Source organism: Triticum urartu, chromosome 4 (assembly GCF_003073215.2).
Source record: "Triticum urartu cultivar G1812 chromosome 4, Tu2.1, whole genome shotgun sequence".
In the NCBI taxonomy this organism is placed as follows: Eukaryota; Viridiplantae; Streptophyta; class Magnoliopsida; order Poales; family Poaceae; genus Triticum; species Triticum urartu.
The window spans coordinates 123,920,524-123,946,782 of record NC_053025.1 but is presented as its reverse complement, the minus strand read 5'-3'; positions in this window follow the sequence as shown (position 1 = coordinate 123,946,782).

Genomic DNA, 26,259 nt, shown 5'->3' with positions numbered 1-26,259 from the left:
CTAGTCAAGTAGAGGCATACTAGTGACACTCTGTTTGTCTATGTATTCACACATGTATTATGTTTCCGGTTAATACAATTCTAGCATGAATAATAAACTTTTATCATGATATAAGGAAATAAATAATAACTTTATTATTGCCTCTAGGGCATATTTCCTCCACCTCAGGCGTCGGAGCTATTGGATATGGGCCGTACTGATGGGCCGTGAAGATACAAAGACCGAACTCTACCCGTGTCCGGATGGGACTCTCCTTGGCGTGGAAGGCAAGCTTGGCGACCAAATATGATGATTCCTTTCTCTGTAACCGACCTTATGTAACCCTAGATCCCCCTCGGTGTTTATATAAACCAGAGGGCTAGGTCCGTAGACATATATCCTCATAATCATAGTCAGACAGGCTAGACTTTTAGGGTTTAGCCATTACGATCTCGTGGTAGATCAACTCTTGTAATACTCATATTCATCAAGATCAATCAAGAAAGAAGTAGGGTATTACCTCCATACAGAGGGCCCGAACCTGGGTAAACATTGCGTCCACCGTCTCCTGTTACCATCGATCCTAGACGCACAGTTCGGGATACCCTACCCGAGATCCGCCGGTTTTGACAACGACAGTGGGATGAGTGGATGCCTGGTCCTCGGGATCCATACTACCCTCCTGGCTACTGATTTACTACCAAGTTAGGCCAAAAGCCTAAGCTTGGGGGAGTATGTGTTCTCATCAACTTTATATTCATGTTCACATATCATTCCATTTGTCAGTGTTCACACATTTTCATTGTATCATCCATGCTTAGATTTATTTTTATTACTTTCTTATTGTGTGTTTGAAAAACTATAGAAAAAACAAAAATAATAATTGTAGCTAGTTTACTTTCTATGCATGCTTAGTAGTAGCACTAAAAAGAAAACCCAAAAAGATTTTCTTGTTCTTCTTTTGCTTGTTGGGAGCTTTCCCGTGTAAATAGTTTTTCTCGTTTTTGCTTATTATTTGCTTGTTGAAGAAAAAAACAAAAACTCCAAAAATATTTCAGTTTGCTTCTCTGAAATTCTTTTCTTTTATTCGATTGTACCGAGGAGAAGACCACAATGAAAATGTTGAGTGGCTCTCATATGAATAACTATTGAACTAATAGGAGCCCATTTTACCTTATCTTCTCCCATTGAATAAAATGTTTGTAGATTCCAGCTTAGTCCATGGCACTCTTGCACTATTATTATTTTAATATAATTTGGTCGTGCAAGTGAAAGGCAATAATGGCGACATCCGATGAACTGGCCGTGGCAAAGAGAAACTGGTATGACCTCGACTTGTCTTGTCTTTTTAAATATGTTTAACCTAGTACCCATGCTTCAGCCCATTATGATTAAACATGTTTGCAATGGCAATTAGAGATTATAGTTTCTCATGCCATGCATAAGTAGCTGCGAGTGGATAATGATTTATCTTGGATATCAACATAGCGTTAAAATGATTGTGATGTAGTACGATGATATGGTATCCTCCTCCGAATATCCGAGTGGCTTGACTTGGTACATGTTCATGCATGTAGTTGAATCAAAACCAACATAGCCTCTATAATGTTTATGTTCATGGTGTTCATATCCTACTCATGTTAGTGTCCAATGTTACTTATGCATAATGCCTGGTCATAATCATTGTTGCTCTCTAGCTGGCCGCTTCCCAATCTTAAAATTGCTAGCCCTCGCCTGTACTAAGTGGGGATTCTGCTTGTACATCAAAACCTTGAACCCAAAGTTATTCCAGATGAGTCCACCATACCTAACTATATACGGTATTACCCTGCCGTCCTAAGTAAATTTGCATGTGCCACCTATAAAAACTTCTAAAAAAATTATCCATTTTGTGTGCCTGGATCGTTCATGGAATGACAGGAGGTGGTCGATATCTTCCGTGCTAAGCATGTTATCCTCAGGTCGAGTGTTTATACACTCGCCATCGCATGAGGAAATGGGAGGTAATTAATAGGCATGCCCAATCCCAAACTGCAAAATACAAAAGAGTTCATCTCTTACATAATCAAACAAAAACTCCCAATGGAGTCAAAACCTTTACTTTCCGCTTGGGGACCGCCACTAGCGTGCTTCACATGGAAGATGTTGATAACTGATGGTCGTGAAGTGAATAAGAAGGGTGCATGTCTTCAATGTCATTTATCTCTGTTTTAAAAATTGAGCTCTGGCACCTCTGCAAATCACTGCTTCCCTCTGCGAAGGGACTTTCTATTTACTTTTATGTTGTGTCATCACCTTCTATAAACAAGCGCCAGAAACTAAGTAGAGCACAGCGGTCATGATTTATGCATTGTGTATAGCTAATGTGGGTGCATCATGACTGGATCTTTTCTACCATGAATTACAATGTTTAGTCACTGCTTGAACTTCGGAGGTGCTCTGCATTTATGTTTTGCGGTCTCAGAAAGGGCTAGTGAGACACCATTATTGTTATATTATATTATGATTGTTTTGACAACGTGTTGCTGTTTGAGATATCCTATTATTGCTCGCTAGCTGATTATGTCATTGATATGAATCATTATAATCTTTACGAGTTATTGTTGACATGGTTAGTTATAATGTTGGTTGAAAACCTGGGTGTAGTTTAAGCTTATTTATGCAAACAAGAGCAAAAGAGTTTGTAAAAGTTTTTCTTTCTCACTTTCAGTTTATCAATTGAATTGCTTGAGGACAAGCAAAGGTTTAAGCTTGGGGGAGTTGATACGTCTCCAATGTATCTATTTTTTCTCACGCTTTTTCTCTTGTTTTGGACTCTAATTTACATGATTTGAATGAAACTAGCCCCGGACTAACGTTGTTTTCAGTAGAACTACCATGGTGTTGTTTTTGTGCAGAAATAAAAGTTCTCGGAATGGAACAAAACTTTTTGACGACTTTTTATACCAATAATAAGAATTTCTGGAGGCAAGACCCACCAGAGAGGGGCCTCGGGGTGGGCAAAACCCACCAGGGCGTGCCCCCCTCTCCTGGCGCGCCCAGGTGGGTTGTACCCACCTGGTGGCCCCGCTGATGACCCCCCTGATACTATAAATTCACATTATTCCTGAAAAAATCGAGGAGAAAGAATTATTGCGATCCACGAGATGGATCAGCCGCCAAGCCCTGTTCTTCCTCGGGAGGGCAGATCTGGAGTCCATTTGGGGCTCCGGAGAGGGGGATCTTCGATCTTCGTCATCACCAACTTATATCCATCGCCAATTCCATGATGCTCCCCACCGGGAGTGAGTAATTCCTTCGTAGTCTCGCTGGTCGGTGAGGAGTTGGATGAGATTCATCATGTAATCGAGTTAGTTTTGCCTATATGATGAGTGAAGAATATCAAATGTCTATGATGGGAGAATTGAAATTCTCCTTAGGTCTTCAGATTCGTCAACAACGCAACAACATCTTCATATTTCAGGAGAAATACCTCAAGGATGTATTGAGGAAATTCGGCATGCAAGATTGCAAAGGCGTCAAAATCCCTATGCCCACAAATGGCCATCTATGCACTGATGAAAATGGTATTGACTTCGATCAAAAGGTATACCACTCCATGATTGGCTCTTTATTGTATTTATGTGCATCTAGGCCGGATATTATGCTTAGTGTTTGCATGTGTGCCCATTTCAAGCTACACCGAAGGAATCACACCATAAGGTTGTGAAGCATATTCTTCGATATCTAGCTCACACTCCAACACTTGGATTATGGTATCCCAAGGGCTCGGCTTTTGATCTCATTGGATATTCAGACTCTGACTATGCGGGTGATCGTGTGGACCGCAAGTCAACATCAGGCGCATGCCATTTCCTTGGACGATCTTTGGTATGTTGGTCCTCGAAGAAACAGAACTGCGTATCACTCTCTACTGCTGAAGCTGAGTACATTTCTGCTGGTTCGTGCTGTGCTCAATTGCTATGGATGAAACAAACCCTCAAGGACTACGACAATATGAAGAATGTGCCTCTCTGTTGTGACAATGAGAGTGCCATAAAGATTGCTCATAACCTAGTTTAGCACTCGAAGACAAAGCACATTCAGATTCGTCATCATTTTCTTCGTGATCATGTGTTGAAGGGCGACATCTCTATCGAGCACGTGAAGACTGAAGAACAGCTAGCCGATATCTTCACAAAGCCCTTGGATGAGAAGAGATTTAGCAAGTTGCGGTGTGAGCTAAATATCTTAGAATCTTCGAATGTCCTTTGAAAAGGACACACATGCTAACACTTATGCAAAATTGATGACTTAGATGTGCAACACACGAAGTACCATTTTTCGTCAATCAATGAAGACTAACCCTCTAAGTGTGAAGAGATTAACGAAGAATTTGATTCTCAAAGACCTACGATAATTGTATGCGGCGTCTGAAATCATCATTCTTATACGGTGGGTCACGCCACCAACAAAAGTTGAAATTTTTCAATTTGAGTATTTCTTCAGTTTTGAATTTCCTCAGTTGATTCAAATACTTCAACCTTGCATTGTCTTCACTATTTTCATCATCGTTCTTCATTGAATATATATGAGTTTAAGTCCTCTACATCATTCACTTATTTCTAAATCTTCAAGTTGCCTTTTATGCTAAGTGGATGTGATCAGACCCTTCCCCCTCTATGATAAACTCAACCCAGTCTGTTCACAAATTCTTCATGTGCGTTCTATTTGAAACCCGTTCAAAGTCTTCACTGTGTCCTTGTCAGTTGAAGAATTTGCGAACGAAACATTAAAATTTTCTTATATAATTTTCGCTTTTTGCCGCCTAAACCATTCCACATCCAACGATAGGACTTATCTATTCACCCACGATCTCCCATGATCGCCAGCGCTCTGTACGTGGGTGACACATGTGACTAGGATGAGAAGAGTCAGGGCACGTTCGTCCATTTTCCTCGGACAAGCAGTTTTCACCTCGGCTATATATGCCCCTCACCTCCTTAGACTCTATTTACCTTGCTCGACCTCACTTCCCCTCGCTCGGGCTTCCTGACCTAGCACTGTGATAACTCACAAGTATAGGGGATCGCAACAGTTTTCGAGGGTAGAGTATTCAACCCAAATTTATTGATTCGACACAAGGGGAGCCAAAGAATATTCTCAAGTATTAGCAGCTGAGTCATCAATTCAACCACACCTGGAAACTTAATATCTGCAGTAAGGTATTTAGTAGCAAAGTAATATGATAGTAGTGGTAACGGTAGCAAAAGTAACGTTTTTGGTGTTTTGTAGTGATGATAGCAATAGCAACGGAAAAGTAAATAAGCGAAGAACAATATATGGAAAGGTCATAGGCAATGGATCAGTGATGGAGAATTATGCCGGATGCGGTTCATCATGTAACAGTCATAACCTAGGGTGACACAGAACTAGCTCCAATTCATCAATGTAATGTAGGCATGTATTCCGAATATAGTCATACATGCTTATGGAAAAGAACTTGCATGACATCTTTTGTCCTACCCTCCCGTGGCAGCGGGATCCTAGCGGAAACTAAGTGACATTAAGGCCTCCTTTTAATAGAGTACCGGACCAAAGCATTAACACATAGTGAATACATGAACTCCTCAAACTACGGTCATCACCGGAAGTGGTCCTGATTATTGTCACTTCGGGGTTGCCGGATCATAACACATAGTAGGTGACTATAGACTTGCAAGATAGGATCAAGAACTCACATATATTCATGAAAACATAATAGGTTCAGATCTAAAATCATGGCACTCGGGCCCTAGTGACAAGCATTAAGCATAGCAAAGTCATAGCAACATCAATCTTAGAACATAGTGGATACTAGGGATCAAACTCTAACAAAACTAACTCGATTACATGATAAATCTCATCCAACCCATCACCGTCCAGCAAGCCTACGATGGAATTACTCACGCACGGCGGTGAGCATCATGAAATTGGTGATGGAGGATGGTTGATGATGACGATGGCGACGGATTCCCCTCTCCGGAGCCCCGAACAGACTCCAGATCAGCCCTCCCGAGAGAGTTTAGGGCTTGGCGGCGGCTCCGTATCATAAAACGCGATGAATCTTTCTCCTTGATTTTTTTCTCTCCGAACACGAATATATAGAGTTGGAATAGAGGTCGGAGGAGCTCCATGGGGCCCACGAGGTGGGGGAGGACGCCCAGGGGGGCAGGCGCACCCCCACCCTCGTGGCTAGGGTGTGGGCCCCCTGGTCTTGATCTTTTGCCAGTATTTTTTATTATTTCCAAAAATAATCTCCGTGAAGTTCCAGGTCATTCCGAGAACTTTTGTTTCTGCACATAAATAACACCATGGCAATTCTGCTGAAAACAGCGTCAGTCCGGGTTAGTTCCTTTCAAATCATGCAAGTTAGAGTCCAAAACAAGGGCAAAAGTGTTTGGAAAAGTAGATACGATAGATACGTATCAACTTCCCCAAGCTTGAACCTTTGCTTGTCCTCAAGCAATTCAGTTGACAAACTTACAGTGATAAAGAAAAACTTTTACAAACTCTGTTTGCTCTTGTTGTTGCAAATATGTAAAGCCAGCATTCAAGTTTTCAGCAAAGATTATGAACTAACCATATTCACAATAAATCTTAGGTCTCATGTTTACTCATGTCAATGGCATAATCAACTAGTGAGCAATAATAATAAATCTCGGGTGACAACACTTTCTCAAAACAATCATAATATGATATAACAAGATGGTATCTCGCTAGCCCTTTCTGAGACCGCAAAACATAAATGCAGAGCACCTTTAAAGATCCAGGACTGACTAGACATTGTAATTCATGGTAAAAGAGATCCAGTCAAGCCATACTCAATGTAAACTAATAGTAATGAATGCAAATAACAGTGGTGCTCTCCAACTGGTGCTTTTTAATAAGAGGATGATGACTCAACATAAAAGTAAATGGATAGGCCCTTCGCAGAGGGAAGCAGGGATTTGTAGAGGTGCCAGAGCTCGGATTTAAAATAGAGGTGAATAATATTTTGAGCAGTATACTTTCATTGTCAACATAACAACCAAGAGATGGCGATATCTTCCATGCTACACACATTATAGGCGGTTCCCAAACAGAATGGTAAAGTTTATACTCCCCCTCCACCAACAAGCATCAATCCATGCTTGCTCGAAACAACGAGTGCCTCCAACTAACAAGAGTCCCAGGGGGGTTTTGTTTGCAATTATTTTGATTTGATTTGCATAAAGCATGGGACTGGGCATCCCGGTGACCAGCCACTTTCTCGTGAGTGAGGAGCGAAGTCCACTCCTCTTGAGAATAACCCGCCTAACATAGAAGATATGGACAGCCCTAGTTGATACATGAGCTATTCGAGCATACAAAACAGGATATTTATTTGAAGGTTTAGAGTTTGGCACATACAAATTTACTTGGAATGGCAGGTAGATACCGTATATAGGTGGGTATGGTGGACTCATATGGCATAACTTTGGGGTTTATGGAGTTAGATGCACAAGCAGTATTCCCGCTTAGTACAGGTGAAGGCTAGAAAAAGACTGGGAAGCGACCAGCTAGAGAGCACAGTCATGAACATGCATTAAAATTAATCAACACCGAATGCAAGCATGCGTAGGATATAATGCACCATGAACATAAATATCGTAGAGGCTATGTTGATTTTGTTTCAGCTACATGCGTGAACATGTGCCAAGTCAAGCCACTCGAATCGTTCAAAAGAGGATAGCACCCTATCATACCACATCACAACCATTTTAATAGCATGTTGGCATGCAAGGTAAACCATTATAAGCTCCTAGCTAATTAAGCATGGCATAAGAAACTATAATCTCTAATTGTCATTGCAAACATGTTTATTCATAATAGGCTGAATCAGGAATGATGAACTAATCATATTTACAAAAACAAGAGAGGTCGAGTTCATACCAGCTTTTCTTATCTCAATCAGTCCATCATATATCGTCATAATTGCCTTTCACTTGCACGACCGAATGATGTGAATAATAATAATAGTGCACGTGCATTGGACTAAGCTGGAATCTGCAAGCATTCAATAGACAGGAGAAGGCAAGGCAATATGGGCTCTTTTGTCAGATCAACAATAATGCATATAAGAGCCACTTTAACAATTTAATCATGGTCTTCTCCTATCGACCCCCAAAGAAAAGAAAAGAAATAAAACTATTTACACGGGAAAGCTCCCAACAAGCAAAAAGAAGAACATGAAATCTTTTTGGGTTTTCTTTTTAATTACTACTACAAGCATGGAAATTAAAACTAGCTAAATGCTACAACTAATTTTTTTTTGATTTTTCTGAAGGTTTATTAAACACACAATAAGAAAGCATAAAAAGGAAATAAACTAGCATGGATATTACAATGAAAAAGTACGAGCACCGACATCTAGCAATGAGTGTGTGAACATGAATGTAACGTCGGTGAGAAATACGTACTCCCCCAAGCTTAGGCTTTTGGCCTAAGTTGGTCTAATGCCACGAATGGCCTGGCGGATATCCAAAGTTGTAGTTCAGGTCGTAATTAGTTGCAGCAGTCATTGCATCGTGGGCTGCAGCTTGGAGGCGAGCTATCTCAGCCCTCCTCTTATACTCCTCCGCCTCCTCTCTGGTTATAAAATATCTCCCTTTTGCCTCCTCACAAAGGAACTAGTGAGATAATGGTACTGACGGCATTTTTCTGCCTCGAAGCTCACAAGATCGGCGTTACGCAAATATGCGTTAAATTCTTCCTTAATTCCTGCTCGATCCATGAAGTCCTCTGAAGGCCATTCACAAGGCCGCACTGGAGCGTCCCTTGGTGGCTCATCATCAGCATCACGCATTGCAAGCCTGGGTCCTAGTTTCCTTGAAGAACCACCTTGGTACATTTTCCTAAACATATTTCTTCCTCTGAAAAAATTCTGAAATTTTTAGTAACTTCAAATAAAAGTGAACCAAACTCAACAAAATTGATAGCAACTACTCCTACAAGTGCCTAGAGCCTATATCATGCATCAAAACTACTTGGAACCATATAAATTTGACATGCAAGCTCAAGAACAGGGTCACCTAGGCAGCAAAAATATGCAATGAATAAAGCACTAGAACAAAAACTAATTGGACCATTGGAGGAGTCACATACCAAGGAACAACCCCCCAAAGCAGTTTTGTGATAGGTTCTTTGAGCAAAGAGATCGAAAATCACAGCAAAATGAGCTAGAACTCATGCTTGAGCTGGACAATGGTGGTTGTGGAAGGAAGAAGGAGTGTGTGGGTGCAGGAATAAGTGGAGGAGGGCCACCGTGGGCCCACGAGGCAGGGGGCGCGCCCTCCACCCTCGTGGCCAGGTGGATGCCTCCCTGCTGTGTTCTCAGTGCCAAATATTCTCAAATATTCCAGAAAAAATCATATTTAAATTTCAGGGCATTTGGAGAACTTTTATTTTCAGGGTATTTTTATATTGCACGAATAATTCAGATAACAGACAGAAAATACTATTTTTACTTTATTTAATATAAATAACAGAAAGTAGAAGGAGGGTACAGAGAGTTGTGTTTTCTAAATTCATCCATCTCATGATCATCAAAAGGAATCCATTAACAAGGTTGATCAAGTCTTGTTAACAAACTCATTCTGAATAACATGGAACCGGAGAATTTTCGAATAACACTAGGTTACCTCAACGGGGATATGCACATCCCCAACAATAAGAATATCATATTTCTTCTTGACAGTAGGAAGAGGAAATTCAAAACCTCCAAAAATAATCGATGGAATTTTTCCAATAGAATTTATAATACGAACTTGAGGTTGTTTCCTCGAAAAGTGTACCGTATGCTCATTACCATTAACATGAAAAGTGACATTGCCTTTGGTGCAATCAATAACATCCCCTGCAGTATTCAAGAAGGGTCTTCCAAGAATAATAGACATACTATCGTCCTCGGGAATATCAAGAATAACAAAGTTCGTTAAAATAGTAATGTTAGCAACCACGACAGGCACATCCTCACAAATACCGACATGTATAGCAGTTGATTTATCAGCCATTTGCAAACATATTTCAGTAGGTGTCAACTTATTCAAATCAAGTCTATGATATAAAGAGAGAGGCATAACACTAACATCGGCTCCAAGATCACATAAAGCAGTTTTAACATAATTTCTTTTAATGGAGCATGGTATAGTGGGTACTCCTGGATCTCCTAACATCTTAGGTATTCCACCCTTAAAAGTGTAATTAGCAAGCATGGTGGAAATTTCAGCTTCCGGTATCTTTCTTTTATTAGTAACAATATCTTTCATATACTTAGCATAAGGATTCATTTTGAGCATATCAGTTAATCGCATATGCAAAAAGATAGGTCTAATCATTTCAGCAAAGCGCTCAAAATCCTCATCATCCTTTTTCTTGGATGTTTTGGGAGGAAAAGGCATGGGTTTTTGAACCCAAGGCTCTCTTTCCTTACTGTGTTTCCTAGCAAAAAAGTCTTTCTTATCATAACGTTGATTCTTGGATTGTGGGTTATCAAGATCAACAACAGGTTCAATTTCTATATCATTATCATTGCTAGGTTGAGAATCATCATGAACATTATCATTAACATTAGTTTTAGGTTCATTATCAGATTGTGTTTTAGCATCAGAAATAGAAATATCATTTGGATTCTTAGGTGTTTCAGCAATAGGTTCACTAGAAGCATGCAAAGTCATATCATTTTTCTTTTTCTTCCTTTTAGAAGGACTAGGTGCATCTATATTATTTCTCTGAGAATCTTACCCAATTCTCTTAGGGTGGCCTTCAGGATACAAAGGTTCCTGAGTCATTTTACCAGTTCTAGTAGCCACTCTAACAGCATAGTCATTATTCTTACTATTCAATTCATTGAACAAATCATTTTGAGCTTTAAGTACTTATTCTACTTGAGTGGTAACCATAGAAGCATGTTTACTAATAAGTTTAAGTTCACCTTTAACATTAGACATATAATCACCCAAGTGTTCAAGCATATCAGCACTGCGTTTTAATTCTCTACCAAAATAAGCATTGAAGTCTTTTTGCTTAACCATAAATTTATCAAACTCATCTAAGCATGGGCTAGCAAACTTAGTAAATGGGATTTCAGCTTTATCATATCTATAGAAAGAATTTACCTTTACTACATGTGTCGGGTTATCAAGACCATGTGTTTCTTCAATAGGTGATGGATTAAAACCATATATTTCTTCAACAGGCGGTAAATTAAGACCATGTATTTCTTCAATAGGAGGTAAATTCTTAACATCTTCAGCTTTAATACCCTTTTCTTTCATGGATTTATTTGCCTCTTGCATATCTTCAGGACTGAGAAATAGAACACCTCTTTTCTTCGGAGTAGGTTTAGGAATAGGCTCAGGAGTTGGCTCAGGAAGTGTCCAATTATTTTCATTTGTTCAATAAAATTTCAGCTTCATCCGGTGTTCTTTCCCTGACAACAGAACCAACACAACTATCCAGGTAATCTCTGAAAGCATCGGTTAGTCCACAATAAAAGATATCAAGTATTTCATTTTTCTTAAGAGGGTGATCAGGCAAAGCATTAAGTAATTGGAGAAGCCTCCCCCAAGCTTGTGGGAGACTCTCTTCTTCAATTTGCACAAAATTATATATATCCCTTAAGGCAGCTTGTTTCTTATGAGCAAGGAAATATTTAGCAGAGAAGTAATAAATCATATCCTGGGGACTACGCACACAACTAGGATCAAGAGAATTAAACCATATCTTAGCATCACCCTTTAATGAGAACAGAAATATTTTAAGAATATAAAAGTAACGAGTTATCTCATCATTAGTGAATAGAGTGGCTATATCATTTAATTTAGTAAGATGTGCCACAACAGTTTCAGATTCATAGCCATAAAAAGGATCAGATTCAACCAAAGTAATTATATCAGGATCAATAGATAATTCATAATCCTTATGAGTAACAAAGATAGGTGAAGTAGCATAAGCAGGATCATATTTCATTCTAGCATTCAGAGTTTTTTGTTTAAGCTTAGCTAATAATTTCTTAAGATCACTTCTATCATTGCAAGCAAGAAAGTCTCTTTTAGTTTCTTCATCCACAACATAGCCCTCAGGCACAACAGGTAATTCATATTTATTAGGAGAGCCTTCATAATCACTTTCATCAGTATTATCAGTTTCAATAATTTCATTCTCTCTAGCCCTAGCAAGTTGTCCATCAAGAAATTCACCAAGTGGCACAGTAGTATCAGGCATAGGAGTAGTTTCATCATAAGTATCATGCATAGCAGAAGTGGAATCATCAATAATATGCGACATATCAGAATCAATAGCAGAAGCAGGTTTAGGTCTCGCAATATTACTCAAAACAGAAGGTGAATCAAGTGCAGAGCTAGATGGCAGTTCCTTCCCTCCCCTCGTAGTTGAGGGATAAATCTTGGTTCTTGGATCTTTCAAGTTCTTCATAATGATAAGCAGATATAAATCCCAAGTGACTCAAAGAATAGAGCTATGCTCCCCGGCAACAGCGCCAGAAAATAGTCTTGATAACCCACAAGTATAGGGGATCGCAACAGTTTTCGAGGGTAGAGTATTCAACCCAAATTTATTGATTCGACACAAGGGGAGCCAAAGAATATTCTCAAGTATTAGCAGCTGACTTGTCAATTCAACCACACCTGGAAACTTAATATTTGCAGCAAGGTATTTAGTAGCAAAGTAATATGATAGTAGTGGTAACGGTAGCAAAAGGTAACAGTAGAAAAAGTAATGTTTTTGGTGTTTTGTAGTGATGATAGCAATAGCAACGGAAAAGTAAATAAGCGAAGAACAATATATGGAAATCTCGTAGGCAATGGATCAGTGATGGAGAATTATGCCGGATGTGGTTCATCATGTAACAGTCATAACCTAGGGTGACACAGAACTAGCTCCAATCCATCAATGTAATGTAGGCATGTATTCCGAATATAGTCATACATGCTTATGGAAAAGAACTTGCATGACATCTTTTGTCCTACCCTCCCGTGGTAGCGGGGTCCTAGCAGAAACTAAGGGATATTAAGGCCTTCTTTTAATAGAGTACCGGACCAAAGCATTAACACATAGTGAATACATGAACTCCTCAAACTACGGTCATCACTGGAAGTGGTCCCGATTATTGTCACTTCGGGGTTGCCGGATCATAACACATAGTAGGTGACTATGGACTTGCAAGATAGGATCAAGAACTCACATATATTCATGAAAACATAATCGGTTCAGATCTGAAATCGTGGCACTCGGGCCCTAGTGACAAGCATTAAGCATAGCAAAGTCATAGCAACATCAATCTCAGAACATAGTGGATACTAGGGATCAAACCCTAACAAAACTAACTCAATTACATGATAAATATCATCCAACCCATCACTGTCCAGCAAGCCTACAATGGAATTACTCACGCACGACGGTGAGCGTCATGAAATTCGTGATGGAGGATGGTTGATGATGACGATGGCGACGTATTCCCCTCTCCGGAGCCCCGAACAGACTCCAGATCAGCCCTCCCGAGAGAGTTTAGGGCTTGGCGGCGGCTCCGTATCGTAAAACGTGATGAATCTTTCTCCTTGATTTTTTTCTCTCCAAACACGAATATATAGAGTTGGAGTTGAGGTTGGAGGAGCTCCAAGGGGCCCACGAGGTGGGGCGCGCCCAGGGGGGCAGGCGCACCCCCACCCTCGTGGCTAGGGTGTGGGCCCCCTGGTCTTGATCATTGGCTAGTATTTTTTATTATTTCCAAAAATAATCTCCGTGAAGTTTCAGGTCATTCCGAGAACTTTTGTTTCTGCACATAAATAACACCATGGCAATTCTGCTGAAAACAGCGTCAGTCCGGGTTAGTTCCATTCAAATCATGCAAGTTAGAGTCCAAAACAAGGGTAAAAGTGTTTGGAAAATTAGATACGACGGAGAGTATCACGATGCCGCTACTTCCATCATTGCCGGTGAGGAAGAGCTTCACTGCCTCGACCTCGTCGCTGTCGTACTCGCACCGGCCGCAGATTTCTTCACTTCGCCGCCGTCGTAGCTGTCTTCCTCTGCCAAGTTAGGGCTTGGAAGATCTGGACCGACGAACTTCCAATCTACTACTCCTAGTTTGTCGTGTTCTTCATCAAAGGTTATTCAAAGTTACTTTTACCGCCCTTGTTGATTCTGATGATTTCTACAAAATCTTCAAAAGGTGTTTATACTTCAACTTCCACATTTTAAACACCTCACTCATGCATCTATTCTTGATCTGTTTCTCTAAGTAACCATTTTCTTCAAGATTCCTCAATTGTGTGGACTTTTTAATCTACACAACCCTTGAACCTAAGTCAAAGAACGCTTAGTGAAATTCCTCAAGACACCTCTGGTCAAATTCCTCAAACTTGTTCTTCTTTGCAAAACTTCTGAGAACGCATGTGACCTCTCCAAATTCTTCGCACCTATACTCTGTTCATAGGTACTCATATCCGATGCTAAATCACTAGGTTCTCATCAACTTAACTCATCTACAGCGTTCCTCGAAGAAAAATTGCATACTTCTTCAGAGAACTCAATCGTTCAAAATCCTCAGCGTAAGAATATGGCAGATGGCAAGAAACCACAGAAGGGAGGGAACAAATTGGAAGTCAACACTGCTTTTGAAATCCCTGAAGACATCTATGCAGGGTACTGCACACCCCTGAGGAAACAAAGAATGAATGCAAAGTGCACATTCAAAAGATTGAGAGGAGATGGGCCAGAGAATGGACGGAATATCGCTATGTCACACCCAAGTACATGAAGAAATTCATTGTACACCCTCCATGCCCAAGACCTCCACTGGCACCTGGCCAAGAACCTGAACCCTCTAGTATCAGAAGAGGTGAGGAATTTCCCGCTGAATGGGCCAAGCGACAAGCTAAACTCGCCAAAGTGGCCAAAGAGGCAGTGAGGAAATTCAACGAAGACACTGCAGCTGCTGCTGAGGCCTCGGCTAGCAAGCCCAAGAAGGCTATGCCCAAGAAGCCTGCTCACAAGCCAAGTGCTTCTGCTTCATTGCCCTCATGTCCAAGCTCCTCAAAAATGCCCTCACGGCCCAGCTCTTCAAAGCCCTCACAGAAAATTCCTCGAGCAGCTCTAGTTCCTCCAGCTGCAAAATCTTCAGCTGCTCCTCCAAAGTCCTCAACACCTGTGCACCTCACCTCGTGCCAAAGGACCACTGGCATCTCAATTGCCTCAGGAGCCTCGGCAAGTTCCTTAGCTCCCCTTCAATCCTCAACAGGCCCAACCTTGCTGAAGACCAAGGCTACTGCTGGACGAGGCTCAAGACCAAGTGCTCATGAAAGGCAGGTTACCTTTCATGTACCGTACATTGATGACGAAGCTTATGATGAAGAACTCGCTGAAATCATCAGAGATAGATAGCAACGGGCCGCTAGAGCCAAAGGAACCAATGTGCCTCTTCTATTGGATCCAAAGCTGATCCTTGAGTACATTGATCTCCGGCACAAGGACCCCAACACACCTATGCCTGACTTCAAGCTCACTCCTGGCCAAAGTCACATGCTGGCCGCCTTCATCAGCGAAGAAAAATGGAAATTTGAGAAGGCCAGGCAGCTGACGAAAGCTCAGTACAAGAAGGAGCATTTTCTGAAGAAGAATGTTGTCAAAATGACAGCTGATGAACTTGTTGCTATACAGTCTGAGATCAAACGACTCATTGATTAATTCAACACCTACCGTGTAGATTGGCTTGGAGCCAAAGTCAGATTTGTGAGACTGGCTGAAGGATTCACCTCAAATGTTGTTGCCCCAACGCAACATGAATCTCCTTAGGCTGAAGCATCTGCTCAGCCCACTGAAGAACATGCCAACACCATTAATGAAAATTAGGCTACTGATGAAACTGCAAGTACCAGGGTTGATGAAGATATTCCAGCCGCTGATGAGACTGCCAGGGCAACCACTAGTGTTGCGCCTGAAGAACAAGCCAGGCCAGCTGAAGCATCTATCACTGCGCCTAAAGAAACTGAGCAAATCAGGGCAACTACATCAGTTTCTCCTGAGGAAAATGAACCAATTTCCTCTGCTCCTCCTACACAAACGTCAAGCCATCTTCTTCCTTATGCAACAGAAGCGAAGAAAACTAAAGTTGCGGAGCGAGCAACAGTGAAGAAAAAGAAAGCATCTGCTACCTCGGAGTCTTCAGTTCCGAAGAAGATGAAGACATTGGAAAGCTCTTTTGACAATCCCATTGATGTTATTCCTATCTCAAGCATGCCATCAGAGGAGATTGTTCCCTTTGGTGAGGATTATGAGATCCCAAGCGGATCAGATGAAGAAGATCCTTCCGCTGCTTCGTCAGAGCAGTTGGACGAAGAAATTGAGATAGACAACATCACGTCTACTCCTCTGGTATCATCGCCTATGCCTCAGTTCACAGCTAAAGAGGCAGGCGTTGAGGAAATTGATGTTGAAGAAGAAGAAGATGTGGACATTGGGTGCACTACTCCAGTGCTGAATGATGACTATTGGGAAAGTCATCACCCCAATTCACCCATGTTCACCCCACTGCAACAGATTCCTCAGTGCCTAGTACAGATTGAAGAAGTTCGAATGGGCTCTGATGAACATCAAGCTTCACTGCTCACCATTCCTGAAGAAATTCCAGCCACTAGTGTTGATGCTTATGCTGCTAAAGAAGTGGAGACCCAGGCTGCCACTGAAAATGGTGATTCCGAAATTCCTCAGCCTGCGGCTCCTGAGACTGTGATTCCTGAGACTGTGAAGACATTGACTGATACTCCTTAGCCCAAGCCGAAGAATCCCTTCTCAAAGAAGCAGAAGTTTAAAGCTGATGACTTCTTTCATGAACATGTATTCTTCACCGACTACACCCCATATGACTCTGCTCATCTTCGAAGGAAGTGTTTCTGGACAACAAGTCAGATGAATTTCTATTCTTCCCTTCTCTTTAACAAAGACAAGATCTTCGACCATGACCATATTCCTCACGTTGATATGGAGTCGCTGCCTTGCTTCACCCCCATCCTCAGTGTTCTTCATGACGCTAGGCTGCTCAATTTCTGCACTGACATCATTAACTGGAATGAATAGCTAATTCTTCAGTTATGTGCTACATTGCACATCACCGGCAGCGCTGAAAATGTGAATTCATGGGTGCTGGACTAGATGACAGAGAACACACACTATAAAGCATCGGCCTCTGAATTGCTTCATGCCCTGCCTGTCAGTCCTCCTCTTGAAGGTGCGCAGCTCGTCTACCATGAACCTGAGCTATTGGATCATTATATGCAAGTGATGATGAAGCCGCTGAAGCCTGGTCAAGCCCCCAGAACCAAATTCATCGTGAAGGAATTGCTCTATGTGCCAAGAACCATCTACATGATTCTGACCAAGACCCTGAGTCCTATCAAAGGCCACGATTCTAATGAAGAAGAAGTCGTTGGCATCATGAATAATTTGCTATTCAACATCATTCATGGAGTTCCTGTTAACTACCATGATTTCTTCATGAGGACTCTGGCAAATGTTGCACTGTCACCTTTTGAGTTGAAGCCTTATGCTCCTTGGATTATGAGATTCCTCAGATCAAGGTCTTCAATCAACTACAAGGCTGACTTTCAAAACCATCTCAGCTACTTGCCGCCCATTAAAGTCCTCAAACGACCTATTTCCTCATCTGATGAGAAGGGCAAGTCTGTGATTATTGATGAAGGTACTCGTCCATTGGATGGGAAGTTTCGCAAAGCTGCATCCTACTCCACCAATGATGATTCTGCCACTCATGACTCTGCCGCCAATGCTTCAAAGAAAAATCCTCAAGGCACAGCTCCAAGGGTGATGACTGATCATGAGCTTCTCCTCAGTATTCATCAGAAGGTCGATCGCAACCATAAATGGCTCAAGCGTCAGTTTGGTTCAATTCTTCAGAACATGACCATCACTCAGTATTCAGTGAAGAAGAACCATTACTACCTCCATGAAGTTTTTGGTCGCACCCGGGCTGTTCTATCTCATCTCTACAGTGAAGAAGATCTTAAACAGATGGGCTTCAAGCAGGACTTTGATTGGTCTCGGCCACCTTCAAAGAAATTCAAGAACGTCAAAGTTCCTCACTTGGTGGCCAGCTCTTATTCTTCATTGCGCGAAACTGATGAAAATGAAGACTTGAACGACACTGCGGCGGGCCCTACTTCAATAACCAACCCCAACAATGCTGGCGCACCTCCATCGACTTCATGATATTCTTCAGGGGCGTTAGTCCTCACTTTTCATCCCTTTTTGTCATTCAATGACAAAGGGGGGGAATTTGAGTTAGTCTTCAAGCGGGTCTATCTCTATGGGCGTTTTTTCGCTAAGTTACAAGTCTCGTTCTTCTGAGAACTCTGTTGGATTGAGTAATCTTAACTCCGATGGTGGTCTGATACATCTGCTATGTTCTTCTGCATGCTATTTCCTCATGTATGTTAATGCACGCATGCTGAATTACATCAGTCACCATATTTCATCATGCATTTCAAATTCTTCATATCATATGTTAAATGCATGTATGAATTACAAGATATAGGGGGAGATCTCCATGATTCCACTCTTCAATGTGCATTGCTTCTCAAAAGCAAATTCCTCACATATGCACATCATTAGGGAGAGTTCTTCTATGTCTTGCAATCAAATTCCTCAATATCAGTATTTACACTTCATATGTTTATCCCCGTAGAAAACTTAACCTATATTGTCATCAATCACCAAAAAGGGGGAGATTGTAAGTGCATCTAGTGCCCCTTAGTGATTTTGGTGTATTAAAGACTTATAGGTTAAGGGACTAATGCGTTTGTAAGTGTACATAGGTCCATAGGTCTATGAGGAGTTTGATATTTACAGAGAAAGTCGACCCCTAAAAATGAATGTCTTCAACTGAAGACTTTGGCTTTCTGAAGAATTTGATAGTGAAGAAATTGGTGTGATCCTGAAGACTTGATATTCATGCGAGAAATATGAAGCGTGAAGATTTTTGTTTTCCTAGTTTCCTTTTCTCTTTCTTGAGTCATAGGTAACACCGTATTGTTAAAGGGGGTCAAGGAAAAACTAAGGAAAAGTTTCCAAGTGATGCTCATCTCAAAATCCTACACCTACCAATCCCTTCGAGTGAAGCCATTGGAAATCTCATACAGTTCAGTTAATTACTTCAGTGACAGAGACAAAGTTCTTATGGTCTCTGAGGAATTTGTTCTGACTGAGGAGTTAGGAATTCGCCAGTGCAGATTGCCTACAAGTGAGGAACATGATAGCCCTGAGGAATTTGATAGTCAAATTTCTGACCGTTGCTGTGCTATGCGCTAGCTGTCCCAAAATATCTACCCACCTAACGGTCATATCATTGAAGGACATTTATGTCTTATCATGTCGGGCTGCTCCCTAGGCTATAAATAGCCGCCCCCTACAACCACTTATTGGTTGGCTGCTCCGCGAGAAACTGACACTTGTCATTGAGAGCATCCCATCCTCCGAGGACTTTGAGCAAAAATCATCAAGTGAGGAAAAACCCAAAACCCCAAACCAAACACCTACAAACCCAAAGTGATTGAGCATCACTGAAGAGATTGTTCCTGTGTGGAACCAACGCTTGTTACCTTTGAGGACTGTTCATCCTTCAGACGGTTAGGCGTCATGGTCTAGAGCATCCAAGAGGAAATTGTGGATCGCCGAGTGACCGAGTTTGTGAAGGTTTGGAAGTCACCTGAAGACTTACCACGAGTGATTGGGCGAGGTCTGTGTGACCTTAGCTCAAGGAGAATACGGTGAGGACTGTTTGTCCGGGACTGTGTGTCCTCAGGTTTAAATACCTAGCCGCTCCAACCAGATGTACAATTGTCACAGCAGTTGGAACTGGTCTACCAAATCATTGTCTTCACCGAGCTAACTGGTTCTATTTCTTCAGCCCTTTCATTTCCTCTTTACTATGTTGCTGTACCTGATCGTTACTGTTTGAAGACTTTGACTAAAGACTTCCTCAATTTCCTCAGTTCAATTTCTTCAGTCAGTTTGTCCTCAGCCTGCTTATCCTGTGTTTACGCTACTTGTACTCTATGCTTATTTTCATTTCTTCATGATGACTATGCTACTACTCCGTTATGCTTGCATCTGAGTACTTATTCCACTGCTAAGTAGTTCGTTGCTTAGGAATTTTCTCACCCTGAAATTCCTCAGTGATGAATTTGTAAAAATCTCCTATTCACCCCCCTCTAGTCGATATAACACACTTTCACCAACTCACTCGAACTCGACTCGCTTGTAGCCCTAGTCAGCACCCGGGAGCGAAAAAATTATGTCCATTAGCTTTGAACTAAGATGTGTACGTTACCCTAAAAAATGTATGTACTCTTGTCGTCTTTGTTGCATTGTAATGGATAGAGAGTTTGTGCACCGTACATTGTGACAATAGATCATCTCTTGGAGTTACTAATCAACATCTTTATGTGGCGTTGGATGCATTATCTCACTCTAACTCCAATTCTCAGTATAGACAATGGCTATATAACGCTACACGTTACATGTTTTTTGAGCCGCAGACCGTAGAATAGTCATTCTATGGTATTTTCATTAATCATAAAAGAACAAGTATATACAAAGAAAAAAGAAAAATAAATCTAGTCAAGGACCAACCAATGCCAACTCTAGGTAACATGATAGTAATTAGAGAAAAGTTATGCCTTGATCTGCCAATATCACAAATGTGCAGTAGTCCATTCTTTGAGTCTAATCAAATCCTTTTATTTAATTCTGTGTTGTGACAAAATTAGGTCTTCCTCGAGCCTGAATTTCTAGCAGCTAATGTTTGGCATTTCTTTCCTGAATATTTTGCCACTTCTTGGAGTCAAATTCTCCAACATCCTTGTATGATAATTTCCAGTGTTTTTGTAGTTGGCAATGAAGAGTGTAGGAGCATGATATCATCAAAACATGAAATGCCTGGCTCTTTGGAGGGGACAGTACTATTCCAGCAATCTTGTGCGAATCCACAGTCCCAAAATAGATGCCTTGAAGTTTCTTTAGCATGTTCGTTGCAGAAAGCACAGTCATAGCATCTAAGGTCATGTTATTCATTTTTAGCAGATTTCTAGTGTTGACTTTGTCATGACGCAAGAGGCAAAAAAAGATTTTGTGTCTTAGTCTACTGGCAGTTTTATAAATCCATTTGAACATTGGGTTATCCTCTGGTTTGGCGCAAATAGACTTTATAGATTTTAATGCATGAGTAACTTTGTGCTTGTCCAACTCCATTCTAGGTGTCTTTTCCGTGTGCTGACCGGTGTGTTAAGACTAGTCTTTGAAGCTCAATAACTTGACCATCTCCTTTTTCTGAGAGTGGAGTGCGAAGTAGATCCGAGGGATTTTCCCTACAAATTCATGATGAAGCCAATTGAAGATCATTTCTTACATAAGAATGGAGCTCTGGGAATTTTTGTATCGGGAACATCTAGCCAATTGCATGCCATAGTAAAATAGATTGGCCATTTACCATACTGCAATGGAAGTTTGATCTGAATAGAGGTTGTAGCTTGTGGTGGCTTTTCCACCAGCTAGATCCTTCCATTCTTTGTCCTGGCAGATGAGATTTTTAGTATGAGGCCCAAATCATCTTGACCCAAGGTAGATCCACCTTGTTGAAGATTTTGTAAAGGGTTTTCATCATTAAGGTTTTATTGTGAATTGAGATGTCCAAATTCCTAATCCTCCTTGATCTTTAGGTTGACAAACTTTTTTCCTAAGAGATGAGTGCAGGCCCAGCTTGATCTTGTCCATACTTTGTCCAAAAGAAGTGTCCCAGATACTTCTTAACCTGCTCAATGTACTCATCAAGAAAATTGGCAAAGCGGAGAAAGTTGATTTGATCACCAGGAATCTACCATCATAAGAAAATAAGCTAGAGCAGTCATTTTATGTTCTCTCAATTTGCTGGCAAATGGGATTGCAGTCTTCAATTCTCAACCTTTGTGCACTTAACACTACAAAAAAATACACTTCCGTGATGACACGTGTTTGTCATAGTAGGTCGCGTTTTTTGTCATGCATGTACATCCATGATGATTTTATGACAGAATCAAGATAGTCAGATCTGTGCTGTCGTAGAAGTGTTCCATGACATTACCAAAATTATCATCACGAAAGTGTCCACTTCCATGACGATAAATCGCGCGTCACAAAAGTGCTTTCGTCAAGGGTGACCGACACATGGCATCCACCGTAACGGTACGCCGTTAAGCTATCGGGTCGGGTTTTGGATCCGATAACCCGTTAACAGCCCCGACCAATGGGAAATTTCCACGTGTAAAATTCTTATTGGCCGGACGAAACACGTGTCAGCTCATCAGTGGGTCAGATAGGCGCCTATGATATGTCGACACGTGCCACAGCCCACCACTGGCCCATTTAGCTTACAAAGCCGGCCCGTTTGACTTGGTCAAAAGTTAACGGGCTGGCCCATGAAAAGCCTGTTAACGGTCTCTTCGCAAATAGCCCATTTTACGGCCCGTTAACTCATGGCCCATTTGGCCCTAAAGGAAATCGGCCCAACAATGTCATGTGGGCCGTCGAATATAACACCGGCCCATTTCACTTTCTGCCCATGTATGGCCCACGACGTCTTTCGGCCCATATGAGGCCTTTGTATCTTTTGGCCCTTTACAGGCCCATGGTGACTCTAGCCCATAATGAACAATAATTTTCTTTATACCCGTTAACGGCCCATGATTTACATGGGCCGTTTCCAGCCCGTGTTAGCTTTCGGCCTATTAACGGCCCATACATTCTCGGGCTCCTTTTCGGCCCTCGATTACTTCCGGCCCGTTACTGGCCTGTTCCCCTAATGGGCCAAATTCGGCCCATGGCAAGAGTCGGCCCGTTACTGGCCTGTTCCCCTAATGGGCCAAATTCGGCCCATGGCAAGAGTCGGCCCGTTACTGGCCTGTTACCCTAATGGGCCAAATTCGGCCCATGGCAAGAGTCGGCCCATTTCTGGCTTGTTAACCCGTTGTGTCGTTTCCAGCCCGTCCTATATTCTGGCCCATTAACGACCCGTTATGCCTGTGACAGAATTAAGCCTTTGCTGTCCTACGGGCTGTTACCGTGCTGGGCCGATACCAATTACACCCGATTACGGCCCATGTAGACCCATTTATCCGACGGCCCGAGGCCCACCGATTACAGGCCCATTTATCAACGGCACGTAGGAGACCCATGGATCCTACGGCCCGTATATGGCCCATGGTAGTTGCGGCCACTAGCAAACCAGGGAAAAAGAAGACCAGGAAATAAATAAGGCCGAAACTAATGCTAGGCTATTAAGGCGATTGCACAGATTACATCCACTCGGCATCAAAGATCGCCACCAGTGCAAATATAGGGAACACCCTACACTATACAAAAATGGCTTGCTGTTTTCTTCAGCCGATGGCTGCACGTTAAGAATAAATTTTGTATCGCACCAAAAAAAATTACAACTATATAACAAAAGGAAGGTTGGCATAAAACTTAACAGTCTAGCAGATAAATGCACCACCAGAAGTTCAGAAGCTCAGTTCATTTGACCTGACTGTTACGTTTTCATGTTGTATTGTCCGATGGAGCACCATAACCCTCGCCTTCATTTCCCCTAGGCTCCTGAACAACATGGCAAATGTCTGATAGTCCGGTTTCAAAACCATGCATATCTTGACGACATGGAGCAATGTTTCTCCTTGTTTCACAAAGGGTCTCTGTTAGGGAATGGACTTGTGTCTGCAGCGCATGTTGATCATGAGGCAGTTTGGACAATATTGCCTTAACAACCAACCCAGTATTACGCAGGAACGTGCTTTTGGCACTGTTAGTGCACAGGTACTGACCCACTGCAGCAAGAGCTGACATTGCGGTTATAGTTGCCTCGCCACCTTCAAAAGGTGGCGGTTCCACCATTTTTTCCATAGCTCGCTGAAAAGTTGCGGTTTTACATTAGTAGTACCAGAAAAGAAGATATTAAGGAGGCAGCAAAACCAAATAAAATAGCTTTGGTCTATATACAGAACTTATTCTCGTGAACCCATGTAAAATATTAGTTGTATTTTATTGCAAAGTACATAATAAAACCAGGTTCCAAACCTATGACCATGTACCATCGCTAATGTATTGTCTATTTCTTCACATTGTATTGAGGGCTAAGGATAAAGAGACGAAGTTTATAATACGGTAAGCATAATATGGCATCATTCATATCACAAAACAACTGAGAACAGACAAACAGGCAATTGTAACGTTGTGTGGGCAAGTCCAGCACGGAACTAGATTGCGGGTCAAGATCAAAGGAACATCACTCCTCTCTTTTAAACCTTGTAAGGTGCAATGATACGCTAAGACAATTGTGTATAAAATTGAAAAGAGTAATAGACATTGGCTGCAAACCATGCAGTTCAAGGCACAAGTCAGAGTAAGTAGTAGTTAAAAGGCATGATGATTTAGGACTTACAACAGCGGCTTTGACTGGTGTAGTCAGGCCCTTCTTCTTGTTGGTGTGATAGTCCTTGAAGATTTCCACAGCATTTGGTTTAGGTACTTTTTGGTCATTGCGGGCTTTCCTCTGCATTTCGAACAAGTCAATATAGATCTGATAATATGGTACAGCGAAAAGAGTGAAACAACAGCTAATTACAAGAGCCTTGAAGTGTGCAATATAGCTACGAGATCCTGTCGTCTGTTGGAATTTCACTTTCGTACGGTTGGCCATGTTCTTTGAACAGTTCACCTACAAGAAGATAGATTTGTGTGGCACATGCATAAATAGGACTTCAACATGTGATCTGATCACATATATATAATGTACCTGATATTTCGGATCAGACCAGTGTTTAACAAGGCCCCTCCAGTTTTCATCCGATATATTTTGCATTGGAGATGTTTGGGAAAGTTCACTGTTAGCCTTGCCTTCAAAGTGAGTTTTCCTCAAGTTATACCGATACTGTCGTAGAGCAGACTTGAAAACATGGGTGCAAGCTTGTATGGTTGCATCATCTTGGCTATCCAACTAGAACCTCATCTGTTGAAAATTATGGGAGTCTCATTATCAGCAACCTAGAAAGTATGGGACAGAGCAAGACGATATTACTAGTTTCCATACATAACCATACTTACAGATAAATGGTCGAGGAAGATGTTGAACTGGGTTTCGTCTTTGTCATTTGTCGGAGTAAATAACCATGGGTAGCCTAGCCGGCCCCCCTGGCCCTTCTGAAAAAATTACGAGCCGATCCGGCCCTCAAGAATCCAAGACATGGGGCCGCCTTCCCCTTGCCGACTGTCGGAAGGTGACCCGACTTCAGCCCTCATGAAGAAAGCCGCGGGAGGGCCGGCTTCGAGAAGCCGGCCGCGAGAAGGCCGACTCCGAGAAGCCGGCTCCCACAAAGTGGCCAAGATCGTACCCTCGAAGTCTGCATCCACATAACGGCGATGTGACGGGGCGTGGCTACAGTATAGCCTGCCACCCCCGAATCACAGAGCACGCCTGGCACAGTGCGCCGTACGGGTGGCCATGACCCGTCCGGCATGACACTGTTGCCACGTTGGCACTGATGTCATCCACAACGGGCCGCCAGTACGGCCCACGGGCGGTGGGCCCCTTCGGGCAGAGAGACACTCGAAGGCGGCCAGGCCTCCCCAGGTCGGCCCAAGACAGAGCCGGCTCTCCACAGCCGGCTTGCCATCTCCCTTGGAGGAGACGCCCCATTAAGGAGACAAGACGCGGTGAGGCTACAGCAATCACCCGCCGGACGGCGGCACTGTAGCCACGCCCACCTCGGCGAAGCCCTCGTCACCAGGATTGAGCAACAGTAACCAGCCGCCGACAAGGCCCTGGACAGTGGGGCCTGCCTGTCGACCAAGGAGCCGGCAGCCGGCGGGCCCCAGCAACCGGCGCAGAAGCCGGCGAGTGTAGACACAGACGGCTGGGCCCCACGCCGAGCCGGATTACCATTGTACCCCCGGGGGGTAGGCCTATATAAACCCCCCGGGGCACCCATGCAAAGGGTTGATCCCTGCTAGTTTTAGACACCGCATAGGGAGGAGAAGAGAGCGAGCCGTGCCCTTCTTCCTCCTCTCGCCAAACAGCTCACGGAGCATCGTGTAGCTACGTGTTCATCTAGTGATCATGCGGAGACCCCGCAGAGCAGCAGTAGGGGTGTTATCTCCATGGAGAGCCCCGAAGCTGGGTAT